This window comes from Panthera onca, chromosome Y, assembly GCF_046562875.1.
Source record: "Panthera onca isolate mPanOnc1 chromosome Y, mPanOnc1 haplotype 2, whole genome shotgun sequence".
NCBI classification, from domain to species: Eukaryota; Metazoa; Chordata; class Mammalia; order Carnivora; family Felidae; genus Panthera; species Panthera onca.
In genome coordinates this window covers 24,941,025-24,958,024 of record NC_138358.1, presented here as the reverse complement: position 1 = coordinate 24,958,024, position 17,000 = coordinate 24,941,025, and the positions used below count along the sequence as shown (strand labels likewise).

Here is a 17,000-nt window from a genome sequence, read left to right as displayed (position 1 = left end):
ACAGGCCCTGTCTCCAAATACAGTCTCACTGGGGATCAGGCTTCCACATATGAATTTGGGGGGCGCCCCAATTTAGTCCATAGTGGTACTTATATCCACTTAGGTTGGTGCATACAGAAGTAACTTAACCAAAAAGCTGGAAAAGAATAGATTTGGAAACTGCAAAGCTTAGGAAAGAAATTAATCTATAGATATGTAGAATTGGAAAAATCTCCACATGAGGAGTGCAGAGGCCACATCTACTGGATCTTTCACCCCACCACTGGTTGTGTGAACCACTGGCTGCAAAGTAACTGTGTAGTGTCTGAACATATTTTGTTTTGGAATATAGAGGTCGTAGCCCCTGTTCTCCCTTCCATAAAGGGCCGTTTCTGGGAGAAAGGAAGGGAGGGAGGATAGCTCCCTCGGTGGACCCCAGCATCACCCCAAACAGGGAGAAGTGCAAACTTTGGGTTTAGGATTGAAAGCCTGGCACGTCTGACCTTCATTTTCCAAGGACTGTTTCCTTTCCATCTACCATAAAGGACCACGTAACTAGCTCTCTGTTCTTTTCCCAAAGCCATTTAGTTTACCAGCATGAATTTTTAAGGTTGGAAAAATTACCTGAAATGTTAAAAGTGCAGTGTCTCTTTTCAGACAACTTCCTGCTGACTTAAAAATATCTACAAAGGAGAAGGCTCATACTAATTATGGCTCCCAGTGTGCTGAATACCCAAAATGAACAGGAAGAGGCATCTTTCTTTAATTGCATGAAGCAGCAACACGGAGGCTCTTTTTGTGACTGAGGACAACAATTAGATACTTTGGTGGCACCAGTGAATAGTACAGGCCCTCCTGATTTTCGTCCAAGTGCCATACACTGTCCTTCCAAGAATGTAGACGCATGTGGCAATATTTTCTTCCTAAGCTAGCAAAATAAGGAATGCCCATGAAAAGTTTAAATTTTTGCTTTCTGAAGAGACATTTGAGCATGCATTCGTGTTTAAAACTTTTTTAAAAATTCTTTTTAAAATTGTTTTTAAAGTTTATTTATTTTGACAGACACACACACACACACACACACACACACACACACACACACAGGTAAGGCAGAGAGAGAGAGAGAGAGAGAGAGAGAGAGAGAGAGAGAGAGAGAGAGAATCCCAAGCAGGCTTTGCACTGCCAGCGTAGAGCCTAATGCGGGGCTGGAACCCACAAACCATGAGATCGTGACCTGAGCTGAAACCAAGGATAGGATGTTTAACTGACGGAGCCACCCAGCCACCACAGTTTAAATCTTTTTATTTATTTTTTATTATCATTGCAAACATGTAGATGCCTGATCCTTTGTAGATGAGACTTTGCGGCAGCCCATCTCCAGACTTTAGTGGTGGGTTCTGAGTTCAGTTTAATTTTTAATGTTTTATCTTAATAATGCTGCTCCCAGAGTTTCCTTGTAGAATACTGTACTATTTTCCTACTGTTGCTGTAATAGCTTACCACACATTTTAGTTGTAGACAACACAAGTTCAGGATCTTGCAGTGCAGTTGGGCTAAACCTGAGGTGTTGGCAAGGATGTGATCCCCCTGGAGACTTAGGGGAAAATCTAATTTCTTATTTCTTCAACTCCTAGAGCCTACTTGAGTCCCAGCATCCCAGGGCTTATGGGTCCCCTTCCAACACTCAACCTCTGGTCCTGCTGTCACGTCTTCTCCTCTGATTCCTGCCCTTCTGCCTCCCTCTTGTGAGGACCTTGTGATGGCACCAGACCCACCTGGGTAGACCAGGATGTTCGCCCCATCTCAAGGTCCTTAACTTAATCACACCTGCAAAGTCCCTTTGGACATGTAAGGTGACATATTGACAGATTCTGGGGATTAGGACGTGGATATATTAGGGGCCATTACTCTATCTACCCCAGCTGAAAACACACATCATAGTCTATTCATTATATATATATATATATATATATATATATATATATATATATATATATATCATATACACACACACACACTATCTATATAACAATGTATGGCTTTTATGTGTGAGAAAATAGATGGTTCACAATTTTTGAAATTATACTAATGCAATTGCATTTTACATTATTACTTACATGCTTTAAAATTAGTTAAATTTGAATCACTTTGACATGTGAGCCTTTAGATCACCCGGTGAAGTTTTTCATAAATGTCTTTATGTGCCAAAGAGGTATATAAAGAAAGGTATATAAAGTGAATATTGGCCTATTTGAAACTTATTACAGCTATTATGAATTTATTCCAGTCAAACGTGATCATCCTTGCAAATTCAGCACACGATCTCATGTGTATTAGGAAAGGAACACTTTCTTTCCAGGGGTAACTCTAAGATATATTAGAAATGAAACTAGGGCTCTGAATGATCAGGTACAATAGAATTCTTTTGGGTAACGTTTCTTTTGAAATGCCAATATATAATACGATCAGAGCAATACTTTATAAAAGAAGACAGTTTCATTATTATGCATCTAATCATTGCAATGCCTCTTAATAGTCTCAGAGCCCCCTTTTTTCTCAATAAAATGAAGAAAATGTATTTCCTCTCCATTGTTTTGCTGAAATGCATAGTAAATGAAAATATTAAAATTTTTTTAATCTTTATTTATTTTTGAGAGAGAGACAGAGTGAGAACAGGGGAGGAACAGAGAGAGAGGGAGATGCAGAATCCAAAGCAGGCTCCAGGCTCCGAGCCATCAGTACAGAGCCTGATGCGGGGCTCGGACCCACGAGCCGTGAGATCATGACCTGAGCCAAAGTCAGATGCTTAACTGACTGAGCCACCCAGGTGCCCCTAGGTATATGAAAATATTTATGTGAATGGAATTCTAGGGAAAAATGAACGAGAAATTGATTTTTGTCTCCTTTTTTAAAAAACTTTAAAAAAAATTTTTTTTGAGAGAGAGCGAGTTGGGGAGGGCAGAGAGAGAGGGAGACACAGAATCTGAAGCAGGCTCCAGGCTCTGAGCTGTCAGCACAGAGCCCAGTGCGGGGCTCGAACTCACTAGCTGTGAGATCATGACCTTAGCCCAAGTCGGACGCTGAACCAATGAGCCACCCAGGAGCCCTAGTTTTTGTCCCCTTTCTTAGAAAAAAAAAGACTTTACTATCATTTTTGTCTTAAAATAGAACATTTTACCACACTATAGGTAAAGGGGAAAAACGAGGTCTTAAAAAAATGATCGAGTTTAACACATAATACACATAAACTGGACAAATCTTTAAGTGTGAAATTCAGTTAATATTTTATGGATGAATATACCTATGTTACTATCACTCTGTTCAAAATATAAATATCCGCAGGACCCCAGCAGATTCCCTTGTTCTCTTTCTCAGTCAGCATCATCTTCTTACGCAGAGGAACCACGGGGTTCACATCCATTGTCATCACAGATGAGTTTCGCCTTCCGTAACCTGTAGATAAATAGTCATGCTGCACACACTCTTTTTCTGGCTTTCTTTTACTCATCATTATGTCTCTGAGATTCATTCATGTTGTTCCATGCAGTAGTTCATTCTATTTTTATTATTACTTGGTAATGTTTGTTATAAAAATGTACACCACTTGTTCTTATCCACTGTATTGTTGATGATTATTTGGGTCGTTCCAATAAAGATGTGATGAACCCTCTCCTGCCTTTGTTGGACTTACGTACTCAGCTGTCGAAGCTGAATACCCAGGAAGGGGATTGCTGCCCGTGGGATGGGTACATGTTTGCCTTGAGCTCACACCGCCAAACTCTTCCCTGAAGTGACTGTGCCAGTGCCCGCACCCTCCAGGCGGATGCTCAGATTCCGTCCCTTCCTAGCCAGGTAGAGACTTGAAGTTATCAGTCTTGTTTTTGCAGTTTCCTCTATTCTAGAAGCTGGGCGGTGGCATGCATTCTGGCTTTCGTTTGAGTTTTCCTGCTGAGTAATGATGTTGAATAATTGTTCAGAAGCCTGTTGACCATCTAGAAATCCTCATGTGGAAAGTGTCCGCTCAGGTCTTTTGAAAATGCTTATTAATTCAATTGTCTTTTTTTGGGATGGTTTGTAAGAGTAGGACCTTATATATTATGGATATTGGGGTTTTGTGTGTGTGTGTGTGTGTGTGTGTGTGTGCGTGCATTTTGAGACTACAGTGTCTTTCTGTGTTATCCATTAAGTTTTCTATTGATGTCTTCTGATGAACAAAAGTATTTCATTCTAAGGAAAAACAATTTAGTAGGTTTTTTTTTCCTTTGTGCCTACTGATTTTTGTGTCCTATTTAAAAACTGTTGTATACCACCCCAAGTTCATAAGCATATTCTCCTGGTTTTTTTCTATAAGTTGTGCTATTTACATTTTACAGATAGTCTATAATCTATTTTAGATCCACTTATTTGAGGTAGAGTAACAATTCTTCTTTTAAATTATTCATATCTAATTGAACCAAAATGACTTACTTAATTGGCAGTCCCCAGTGAATTGGTGTAACACCTTCCCATAAGTAAGCTGACCGTGTCAGTGGGTCATCCTACAGCTTCTACACTGTGTTTCACAGATTCTTTTGTCTAATCCTATGCTACTTTCTTTTTTCTTTAATGTGTTTTACAAATGTGCTACTGTCTTGATTACTGTAGCTTCATTGTATGTCTTGATATCTGGTAACTTAAACCTTTGACATTTGAGCTTTTTAAGGAAAACCTTGGCTAATCTAGGCCCTTTGACTTCCCGTGTAAATTTGAGATCTCAAATTCTCAATTGCCGCAAAAAACCTGGTGATATATTGGTAAGGATTACATTGAACCTATAAATCAAGCTGGGGGAGAATGGGTACCTTAAAAATAATCGTGCCCTCCAATCTATAGACATGATATGTTTTTCTACTTAGGTCTTCTTTAAATTCTCTCAGCATTTTTTGTTGTTTCCTGTGTAAACGATATCGTATAATTAGATTTATTCCCTGCTATTAGGTAGCTTTGATGTTGCTGTCAATTCTATGTGTTTATATATTTATTTTTTTCCTTACCTTCAGGTTTCAAATTCATTGTTATCTGTATCATTTTCAGGTTTTTCTAAATCATGAAAGAACTGTTTGACCTTTACCCTGGTGGGTCTTCTCATTACTCACACAAGTCTAACGACTCACCATTGTAGGATTAGTTATTGGGAAGCACGGCTCTTATCAGAACATTTTCTTACCAAATGTCCATAGCGTTGTAATATTTGTAATTGTCTGTGCTCTTTTTTTTTTTTCCATCTTTATCTCTGTTCTTCCTCTCTATGACTTTAGACGCTAAACGGACCATCCACCGTCACAGAGCCTGGATGTGCCCTTGGTTCATGGTGATTTTGCTTATGGAATCTCTCTCCATACTTGTTTCTTTAATATCCACTCCTTAGGAAATGTTTAGATCACAACTTGGTTTTCGTTAAAAATATTTTATGAACACTCAATCAAATATAATCAAGTGCTTCTTTGAAATCACACAATACTTTTCCAAGTCACACAGTAATAACATTTTTCATTACGTTGCATAGACTACCCACGTGAGGAGATATGTTCCCCCAAACTTCTAACATCGTTCAATCCATCCTTATATCCCTAATAAATAGTGTTCAGCCCAGTATTTGGCTCACAGCTGATACTTAATAAATATATGTTGACTTAAATTTAATTTTAATAAATGCAAATAGGAAACCATAATGTACTGTGCTACCTTTTTTGTTTGAGTTTTATCAGCTGTGGAATCCTAAAAAAAACCTTTTGAAGTGCTAAAACGAAAAATAGGCCAAGCTTCATTCTGCTCTGCTTGAGTATCATTAAAGAATTCTGAACCTTCAGCTTTTTTAAAGCACATAATTTATGTGCATTATAAAACCACCTTTTGTTTTCACAAGTCAACATTCTTAATGCAGTCTGTCAAAGTGCATTCTCGCTGAATTGCTTTGATGAACACGCCAGCCCGGGCAGTTTCTTTTAAGGGGAAGAGAAGAAAGGGGGAAAAAAAAATACTTTTGCAGCAGCAGCAAAAAAAAAAAAAAAAAAAAAAAAAAAAAAAGAGAGAGAGAGAGAGAAAAAGAGAAAGTAAACAGAACAGGTCTAGACTTTGCTGCATATTTATATATCCCAGGTTGCAAATAATTTGGCTGAACATTCTCAGGAGCCAGGATTCTGCCTCAAAATTTGTAATACAGAAGCTCTGGTTTTGTTTTATAGCAGATACGTCGTGCTATTTATTTCCCCTGCCCCATGTCCTCACTCATTAGCGGGTCCCAGGCATGCACAGACTTGATGTAACTGTAAATGTACCGCTAGGAAGGCAGTCCTCAGCCTGACCAACCTGAGCTCCAGCAGTTGGAGGCACTATGCAAGGCTCTTTTCCCTATGGACTCCCACCATGAGCTCCCACCTGTGAGACCTCAAGCACTAAGTCTTGGGTACTTTCGAAATGACTTTTATGTATACAAGATTATACAGAAACTAGTAAAACTTTCAACATATATTTCCTAGAATATTTAAAACAAAATTCTTAGTCTCCCTCCCCAACTTGACATATGGGTGGTGTTTTCTGTAAAAATGTTGGAAAATAGAGGAGCGCCTGGGTGGCTCAGTCGGTTGAGCGTCCGACTTTGGCTCAGGTCATGATCTCGCTGTCCGTGGGTTTGAGCCCCACGTTGGGCTCTGTGCTCAGAGCCTGGAGCCTGTTTCAGATTCTGTATCTCCCTTTCCCTCTCTGCTCCTCCCCCACTCATGCTCTGTCTCTCTCTGTCTCTCCCTCTGTAAAAATAAATAAACATTAAAAAATTTTTTTTTAAAAATGTTGGAAAATAGAGTTGCCAAGAAGTGCATTTGCTGTCTTAACTGGAGCTCTTGACGAACTAAGCCTTACCCTAAAACATACGGATTCAAACAAATAAAAAATGTCTCATTATGTATCCTTAAAGGCATGCCTGTGCCTGTGTGGCTGGGTGGGTGGGTGGGTGGGGGCACATATTCACTCTTACACACACGTACGCACATTTAGAGAGAAAGCCTTTTGCATGACTTCGATACCTGCCAACTCTAGAAAGCCTGGCACTTCATTCACTTGGTCCAATCTCTCTACAAAATGTGGTCAGGTTTGGAGGAAGATCCTCTTTCTGGAGTTTCCATATTGTGGTTGAGTCCTAACTGCTCTGTCCTTAGACAGAAAGATGAAAACGTTTATGAGAGAAAGCTCCCACGATCTTACGTAACACAATGTCAACTCAAGAAAAATCACCAGTGAATGTTTTATTGTATGTACACAATTACTTACCGTGATCTTTCTCTACTTTATACTTGGATGTCATTGCCAATCTGACAGTTTTGTTTGCTGCATTTCACCAGGGTAAAAAATGCCCTTCTGGGAAGGCAGCTGTCAGAGTGTCCTTGCTCTGGGTCTGAACGACATTGCTCAGGATTTCTTTCAAAAGCTTCGGAGGTAACAGCAGATTGATGCCCTCGATTTGCTACCTGTCAAAAGGAAACATGGCAGGGAAAGACTAATAACTTGAGGCAGAGGCTGGTGGATGGAACAGGAGGCCATGGCCTATTAGGGCGGTTCTGGAAACCCCACAGGTGGCGAACCACACAGGCTCATCCTTTCCATGGGGATGCTTTGATGCCTTCTGAATCGTCTCTAATGCCTCCTCTGCATCTCCAGAAGGAGAAATTCACACACTTCCTTTTTGAGATGCAACACTTTCCAGAACACTGGGGGGTGAAGTGAGAAGTAGAAAGAGACGGTCTGACTTTCAAGACTCACACAGGTCGGTCGAACCTGGTGTCTTGTGTCACCTCCTAGGGCTTCTCCCCATGAGGGGGCTGTTAATCAGCCTTGTCAAGTCTCTGGAGCATGATCATCTGCTTCCAAGTGCTCACATGATCGAGACCACACCCTAGCCCATGGATTCCCTGCCACACAGACAAAGAGCCTCCTCTTTGAATGCCAGGTCACCCCCATACCATGATGATGCCAGTCTCATTTCAGGCCATAAGAGCACTTCCCAGCTATACCCTCATTTGACAACCCCACCCTCTTTACAAAGCTGCTCTATGAATATTTCCAGGCTAACCCCTTCTCTGGAGGCAGAGAAGCTCAAAAGGTAAGATTCAGTCTGACACAGTAAATTGTTGAGTCACAGCTCTGGAATGTGGAATGTTTTCTTTCAGGGGGATGTTCCTCTTCTCAATCTGAATATAAAATACATGGTGATTACAGGTGTTCAGTTATCAAGTATTTAATGCTCTCAGTCCAGCCGTGTGTGTTCCAGTGTGAACAGTTATTCCCAAACGTGAACACTTGAGAAAGTTGTGTAGGAGCATAAAGATGTGGACTGCACCATACGTAGTGGTTTATGTCTGAGTGACCCATACCTCTGCACTTTGGAAAGCCTTCCGATGGCACGCCTAGATCCCTAAGGACAGGAGCCCCACCTGTGTTGTTTAGCATTGTACTTACAGAATCCATTTTTGGAAATGAGCATTTCACTCAACTATTTGGTAGACACTCACTCATTGAGTGAATGAATAGATGTGAATAAGTAGACGAGGAAGCTATGGTATGATGAAATCAATCTGTGGGGGCCAGAAGCAAAGGAGCCCCACTGCACTGTGTCATGGGAGGCATTTCTTCTGGGGAAAAGGGGGTTTCCTGTTCCCAACTGGCCCTGAGAGATGCAGACCCAGGGACAGAAATCAGAAGCGAGAGAAGAGACGTTTGACTCAGTTGAGTCCACTGAGCCTTGGTCTGAGTGATATTAATCATCTCAGCAGTTGAGTGGGGGCTGGGGGGGGATTCCTATCTCTTTCTTGCTTCATGGTAAATTCAGTCCTGGGCACAGAGGGATATTCCAAAGGTGTTCCTGGAGTTGACATTGGCTGTTCTTGACAGTGAACTGGCTTCCAGTTGCTATTCTGGTGAATGAAGATCTTCAGGTCTCCAAAGTACAGAGAAGTAAGGCTTACACACTGTGTGTTTCTTGCCGCACGCCCCCAAGCCCCATACATGACTAAAATCTGTCTGTTCTCGGGTCGTTTCCAGCTTGTTATGTAAAGCCCATCTGGTCATCTGAGGTCCATGATTCTTGCTTCTATGCAGGCCCCTGAAGGACAAGGGTTATGGTTTATTCTCTACAGTTCACAGATAGACCTTGTCCTACCCTGTACTCATGTGCATTCATTTTGTCTTTCTTACTTAGGTTTTGCAGTGTGCTTGCAGGGAGCCGCTTATTCAAGCAGACCAAGAAAACGTGAGACTTTCTACACGTGTGTTCACTTCACAGCCAACATGTCAATGCCCGGATGGGTAGGTCCCTGTTACTCATTTGTGAGCAACCGTGTGTGTTACTGGGGCACAACCTGACGTAGACTTGACCAGTCGTCTGAATGGAGATTGGACGTCTCAGTTCTCAGGAACTTCTTATGGTAACACTGACTCTGAATCTAGTCCTCCCCCAGAGCTTGGTCACCCTTCCTCCAGCTAGACTGGGAGGGAAGTCAGGAATGCTGTGGTTCCAGCCAGTGAAGGAATCTGTGGGCCGTCTTCCACTCCCACAGGCCTGCTAGGAGTTCGGGCCGTGTCTACTTTATTTGACATCACGGTCAAGTGGGGCTAATATTTATCTTCTTCAAGTTATGCTCTTTACATGCTTCACATACTCGCATGTAATTGGGATTTGCCACATGGTTTAAGTTCCTGGGATTCCTGCACAAGCTTCAAGTACAGCAAAGGAGGGTTTGAAGAGAATGAACTTGAGGGCTTTGCAGATGGAAATGCAGCTTGGAAACATTTCAAAGGCACAGCTAATAAATATCATGTGTGTGTATTATCACTAACATATAATATAGATAACATACCATGTAGTTCACATATGATATATGTAATCATTATATACAATTGCACATTATATAATATATATTATATAGTAGCAACATGGCTAAGGTGATCTGGAAGCTTCTATGTGTTCCCTTTTACATCCATTTGCTGGGGATTTGGTTTATAGATTCTGACTCAGTTAAATTCCAGGGGTCTCAGATCCTGAAAATTAAAAGGATTGAATGAGATTAATTTTGCTCTAGGTTTATAGATTCATGTTTTATTTGTTTTTTTTTTTTTTAACTTTTTTAATGTTTATTTATTTTTGAGAGAGAGAAAGAGTGTATGGCAGGGGCAGAGAGACACGGAGACCCAGAATCTGAAACAGGCTCCAGGCTCCCAGCTGTCAGCACAGAACCCGAAGCGGGGCTCAAACCCACAAACCGCGAGACCATGACCTGAGCCAAAATCGGACATGTAACTGGTTAAGCCACCCAGGCACCCCCGTGATTTATTTGCAAACACTGAAAAACCCTAAAGCTTATCTGGTTTGGTATATAGAGCATTCATTCTTATCAGATAATAACAACTCCCCTTCTAAGCCCCATGGTTTCAGGAAATACGCGGAATTTTTCTCTTCTCAGAGAATATTTGAGAACAGCATGTGACCCTTAGCAAATCCAACATGGCCAGCATTTGACTCTGCTATAATACTAAAACCTACTAAATACTAAAACGTTATTTTAATTATTCCATGTAAAAATATCTTTTTTCCAGCATTTAGATGTAAGCAGTACTAGCATGCAAAGTAAACACAGGTTCACAAGCATTACCTTATCTTGCCTATTTTGCCACCTCAAAAGATGATTGATGGAAGGTTAGCTGTGGGCTTGAGTAAATATTCCTGATAGACAATATATTATTTGGCAGGCTTGTGCCAAATGCCCCAAATTGTTTTAGTTACTAATAAAACAAACACTAAACACTTATATATCTGACCCACGGAAAGATTTCTGTATGAGGATTCCGTGGGATCCTGGATGCCGTGGTTTCATCTGAACGTGGTTTTGTTTGTTACTGGAACATATTACAGTCAAGGGGCGCCTGGCTGGCTCAGTCAGTAGAGCGTGCAACTCTTGATCTCAGGGTTGTGAGTTTGAGCCCCAAGTTGGATGTAGAGGTTACTAAAAAAATAAATAAACTTCAATGAAATAAAATATTACAGTCAAGAGCCAAGTGTACAAAAAACAAGATTTGGACAGCGTTTGTCTTCTTCTTTAAATAATATTAGACACCAAATATATAAGTAGATTATGTAGACAAATGTATATGATTTTCTTTATATAGGCATTACGTATTACACAGTATATGTTTGTATAATATATGATAACTTATAATCAAGATCTTATAGAATGGTGATATATGATCTCATCTATATGTACAGTTTTATTTCTGGTGACCAGCGAAATAGATGAAAGGAAGAACGGTGATTATCAGAAGGCAAGCCAGTGATTGTTAAAAGCCAGCTGTGTTTGTGTGCCCACCACCGTGCTGAAAGATCGGTAAGGCCCATGTTTGTAACTGCCATCAGCACATCTGCAAAGGTCACATTGTCTGTAATTCTGAATTTCTTACTGCAGCCTTAATTCTCAGATTCTCGGCCACGTCCCTTGCATTGAACACCATGAAACGTTTTAGAGAGTGTGGGCGAGCCTGTCCTATCCTCTCTTTGAATACGAGTTAACGAGGAATAAAAAGAAGGAAGATTAATACAAGCCAGGTTCTCGTGACTGCAAGCCAGTGTCGGGACTGTGTATAAACCCAGAGAAAGAAGCTTTCTGGCAGTAATCGTGAAAATTCTGACCTTTCAACGTGAATATCCAAAAAAGTAAATGCAAGCTTCAGAGACTTGAATCAGGTCAGTCCCTAGAAGGGCTGAAATGGCCGTTGACCATGGAGAACCGATTTTCCAGTTCTTTTAAAGACTGGGGCTTGACATTACTAGTTGACATTTTAAATTATTGTTCAGGAAGATAGTTGTAAAGAATTGCCTTGGTGATTTGTTTTATATAGATAGATAGGTAGGTAGGTAGGTAGGTAGGTAGATAGATAGATAGATAGATAGATAGATAGATAGATAGAGATATAGTCATCTCGCCTTAAAATCAGAGAATGTTGTCAGGGAGAAGAAACTTTTTTAGATAGAGTAGTTTGACTAACAACTGAGATAGGAATGAATAATCTTCCATCAGTGTTTTCATTTTCTCCCTAAGCCCCACAATACTCTGCATTTTAGGACATTACCCCTTGTACTCTGCATATATCTCTGCATGCGCTAATCTGAATGATAGTATTATGTTCCTGTGTTAGTCTGTCCGGGCAGCTACTACAGAATCCCACAGACTAGGGGAGGGGTCCTACATAGCACACATTTATTTCTCACAGTTCTGGAGGCTGGACGTCCCAGATCACGGGCCCAGTACATTCAGTCCTGGGTGAAGACCCGCTTCCTGGTTCAAGGACGTCTGTCTTCTCACTGCGCCCTCACGGAGGAGGGTATGAGGGAGATCTCTGGGGACTCTTTGAGAAAGGCACTAATCCCACTGATGAGGGTGCCACCCTCGTGACCTAACCACCTCCCAGACGACCCCGTCTCTAACACTAGAGCTTAGGATCTCAAAATATGAATGAAGAATGGACCAGGGGCCACAATGGTTATATATGGAGTGTAGAAAACATGTTCCCACATGTTCTCATGTTACCATCGTGATAGGCGTAGACAGGCCGTGAGACGGGCAGCACGGAGGCTCAGTAGAAACACAGGATTACACACTGGGGAGGTGAGACTCAGTCCGAGTGATGTTAATCATCCCACAAGGTACAGTCCAGTAGACTTTCAATGCCAGGACAAAATCAGCAGTCTGAGACAAAAGGTATTTTCTCCTTCCCTTTAGGTGTTTCAAATTATAAGTCACACAGGAAGATGTTCATCAAAAGAAAGTTATATGAACACCCATTCGTGAGAAGCTAAATGTTGAGGATCATTTGCTCTTGAAAGTAACAGGTACCTAGGTAGCCATACAGAAAGGAATTTAAAAAACATGTGCGGTCGATTGGGAAAATGTTGTTTATATTTTTCCTCAGCATGGAAACGATACAGCTGTTTTAAACAGTGAGTATTCATTAATTCACTTTTCACTTACTTATTTTGTAATGTGTATTTGCTAAGCAACTACTATGTACCAAGGATTGGATTAAGCGTTGGGGATAAAAGAGTGAGCAAAACCAAACACCCAAACAGCCTGTTTTCTGCCTCATGGAATGTGTAGCCTCTTGGTGAAGACCGAGGTTAAGGAAATGATTTTTAAAATGTAAATTGTGTATCTATTACCTGGCAAGATGGAATAACTCGTGTGGCATGCATTTGGGAATCAGTGCAACATTTTTGATGGAAGTAACATTGAACTGAGATCAGAAGGAGGTGAGGGAAATTTTCTATGTCAAGACAAAGTCACCCAAGCCAGTTCCTGAAACACTCTTGGGGGAATGGCAGCTCTGTGGTTCTCTGCTACATGGTGGGCGTCACCCCAGGACTAAGATCTCAGTGGCCATCACATCACACTTTCTCTGCTCATCGTGTTAAGAGAAAACTTTAGGGGTACCTGAGTGGCTCAGTTGGTTAAGCGTTTGACTCTTGATTTTGGCTCAGGTCATGATCTCATGGTTTGTGAGCTCGAGCCCCTCACTGGGCTCTGTGCTGACAGTGCAGAGCCTGCTTGGCATTCTCTCTCTGTCCCTTTTTCTGCCTGTCCCTGGCTCACACTGTGTCTCAAAAATAAATAAACGGTTAAAAAAAAAAAAAAGAAAAAAAACTTTAAAGTGGTTTATTAAATTGTAGTATCTTTGACTTAGGTTTGGGGAGTTTTCATTTGGTTCTCTTCTGTGTAGATGTAACTTACATACATGTGTTCATCATTTGATTGAAGTGGATTATTCTCTCATCAAAGTCAATTAACCGAAAAAAAAATAGCTCTCATTTTATGTTATTTAACTCTATCCTATTAAAATAGCACCCGAAAACGTGTACCATGCAGGGGCAATCACAACTCACTATGACTTTGACCTCTGAGAACACATTTTAGAATACTGAAAAATGTGTCATGGCTGTTTTTCTCCCTGACAAGAACAAAGACAGATTTATCTAGAGATTTATTAGCAAAATATGCTTTTGTGGCAAAATCAGCAAGAGGCTAAGCTTTGAGACTTACAGAAAGCAGAACAAAACAGAGTAAAAAATCCTTTAGTTAACCTATCATTCATGAGATAGAGCATTTATTTAATTAATTAATTAATTTATTTATTTATTTATTAATATGAAATTTATAATCAAATTGATTTCCATACAGTATTCACCACTAGAGACTTTGGCATTGGTTGAAATCTTCGATGGCTAGCGTTCTTCAGGGGAGAAGTTTTAGGTCTACTTTAAAAATAAAAACAAATTGGAATTACACAAATTGGAATTCCTAAAAACAAAATTTAAAACTCTGTTTTTGATCCAGGTAGCCAGAGAAATGGTAAGCTTAGTGGAATTTGAAAAGTGAAAAACAAACAAAATATCGGCATGTTAGTCTCTTACGTGCTTTTCAGCCACAAGGACTTGTCTAAGACCAGAGAATGAAGGTTAAGCAAGGTCCTAATATCCTCGGTTCTGGCCTCGCATTTTCAGTATCTGTAATGACTTTGTGCTCAGCTAGCATTGTATTGCCAACAAGCTCTAAAATGCTCCCGCATATGGCGTGGGCAAAACCAGGAAGGCAGACATCTCACTAGTATTTGTTCTTAGCGAGATTGCGTCTTTGTCCAAATGCGCTATAGCAGTGTCAGAAACATGGCAGACTTCGGTTGTTGTGTGGGTGCCAGAATTCTTCTAGATCAGATAGTGTTTGTTTTGAGTCCTGGAGCAAGTGTCCGTCTAGAGGACTGTTCCAGAAGGCCAGTTTGTGTTCCCTGAATCAGAAATAAAGGCAAGTCCAGTGACAGACCGAGGCAGAGTCACAGTGGACTAATGTGTCCTGGGACCTGACCAGCTTCGCATCCCCTCCAGCTCCATCACGGCCGATGCCTGACCCGGTCCTGGTCCAACCACCTGATGCCTGGCCTGGTCCTGGTTATGGCTGCTGGTGTATTAGCACCCCAGCACTGCCCGCAGTTGGGATTTGGAATGGCTCTTGCTCGGGGTCCCCTGAGGGTCTGCGGTGATGCGTCCAGCTGACTCCCCTTCCAGGACTCAGATGCCTGTCAGCCTCCCTGCTCAAAATGGGCAATCCGCTCTGAACGCATCAGTCATGGGGTGGAGAACAGCCCTGCCTCCCTCCATTCCCTGGACCATCTAGCTCTCACGTCCTTGCCCCATCGATTCCTTCATTCAGGAGAGTTCCCATAGGAACATATCATTAATACCCAGTAATACCCAATAACACCTAGAGTTTTCAAGCCGGGGAAGCCCAGATGCTTCCTCACATGGGTTTATAGGGGATGGCAGAATGAAACCAGTGACCAGCTCTCCCGGAGTCACGTTGTTTATGGCAGCACATTTCCTGGAACATTAGATCTGGAAAGGGATGTGTGGCCACAGGCCGTTCCTGGAGGCCTGGGATCTGCGGGAACCCTTTCCAGCACGGCCCTCACGGGCAGGGAGAAGCAGGACTGACAGACATGTGAGCTATGGCTGCGTCACCCAGACCCTCTGCCAGACCCGGGCGTGAAGGATGTTGAAAACTTCATTGAGTTGGTGTTGACACAGATTGAGGTCTAAGTTTGCCTCATTTTACATTGTCAAACCTCAAGTGTTTAAGTGCAGTCCTTCTATAACTTCACACGGGGTGAGTTATAACACAGAAATGTGTTGAAAATGCTCCAGGAGACCTCCTACATAGATGGTTACGTTTGTGGCAGATTTTTTGTGCGGCTCCCTTTAAATCATGCATCTTAACAGATCTCGGGGCTCAGGTCTCCCTAACAGGGCTCCACATAGAGCAGAGATTAATTACTTCCAGGAGGCCTTTTTACCCAATCATTCCTGATGAGAGCAGGGGCATTTGAAATGCCGACTGTACAATTTATAGTTTGTGGTGAAATATTCATTTTGGTACCAGCCGTTCTGTTAGACATGTTCGCAATCCAGATAGCTCAGGAATGGCACCTAGCTGGGAGTTGTACGTGTGGTTTTATCACTCACTTTCTGGGGGAGGAAATATCATTGTCTTTTACTGCAAGAGCCCCTGGGGAGTGAGTCAGCTGTGGGTAAAGAAAAATTCACGGAGCCAAGAGTCTAGAATCAGAAAGGCATGATTTCTAGTGTTGCTGGTGCTGGCTTGCCCAATAACGTCTTGTACAATTTATGTTACCCTCCCAGAAGGCAAGGAGGACAGAAACCAAGCAGAGAAAACCCACTTTTATCACTTTTGCCTGTATAGGTTTCAAAGTTAAAAAAAAAAAACAACTCTAATTTATGAATGTTTGAAAATAGTTTAGTCTGTGGATTGGCCAGGATAAGGCATGGTGCTGTTTTCGTTGGAATAAGGAAGGGTGTGCATTGTCTGCATCCTGCTCTCAGAAGGCTCACGGTATATTGCAGAACATACAGAGTTTCTCCTCATACGTGCATGTTTGCTGACTGACTAAAATCTATTTAGAACCCCCAAGTCAATACTCGTGATTCTGCTGTAGTCATCCATGAATGTGCAGAGCAGGAAAACTCTCTAGTCCATAGACACCCACGTTCCTAGCTAAGTCTGAACAAGTCACTGCTTTGCCCTTCCTCTTTTAACACTTGTCCTCTAAACAGGTGTTCTTTATGTGTTCTAACGTTTTACTCATTTTTGTGCTTTTGCTTGGTGATTCCATAGCTTAAAATGACCCCCGAGCATGGTGCTGAAACTGTCTATATAACATACACATATACATGTATATGTGTGTGCAGGTATGTGTATGTGTATATGTGTAGGTTATGCTGCTGGTAGTATGGGGCAATGTCATGGGAACACACACAGAATACCCACACCTGGGAAAGGAAGGGCGTGGTCAGGCCCCAGCATAAGTCTCCGTCGCATACAAACATAGCAGGGGAAGACGTCTGCTTTCTCTGGTGATCATGGCCCACCTCTCGTTTG

The 17,000-nt window shown here is 41.6% G+C and overlaps 1 long non-coding RNA gene across 5 annotated transcripts in view; it reads left to right on the top strand.

Annotated features, from left to right (window-relative positions):
- Window positions 1-17,000, top strand: part of LOC145714898 (uncharacterized) — a 516,405-nt gene that overhangs the window by 396,132 nt on the left and 103,273 nt on the right. For 4 of the 5 annotated variants that reach the window (XR_014137034.1, XR_014137036.1, XR_014137033.1 and 1 more), the window contains 3 exons: window positions 9,209-9,315; window positions 11,270-11,387; window positions 12,271-12,381. This is a non-coding gene — a long non-coding RNA (uncharacterized LOC145714898). The remainder of the gene's footprint in view (window positions 1-9,208; window positions 9,316-11,269; window positions 11,388-12,270; window positions 12,382-17,000) is intronic. The other variant, XR_014137037.1, reaches the window with a different exon arrangement.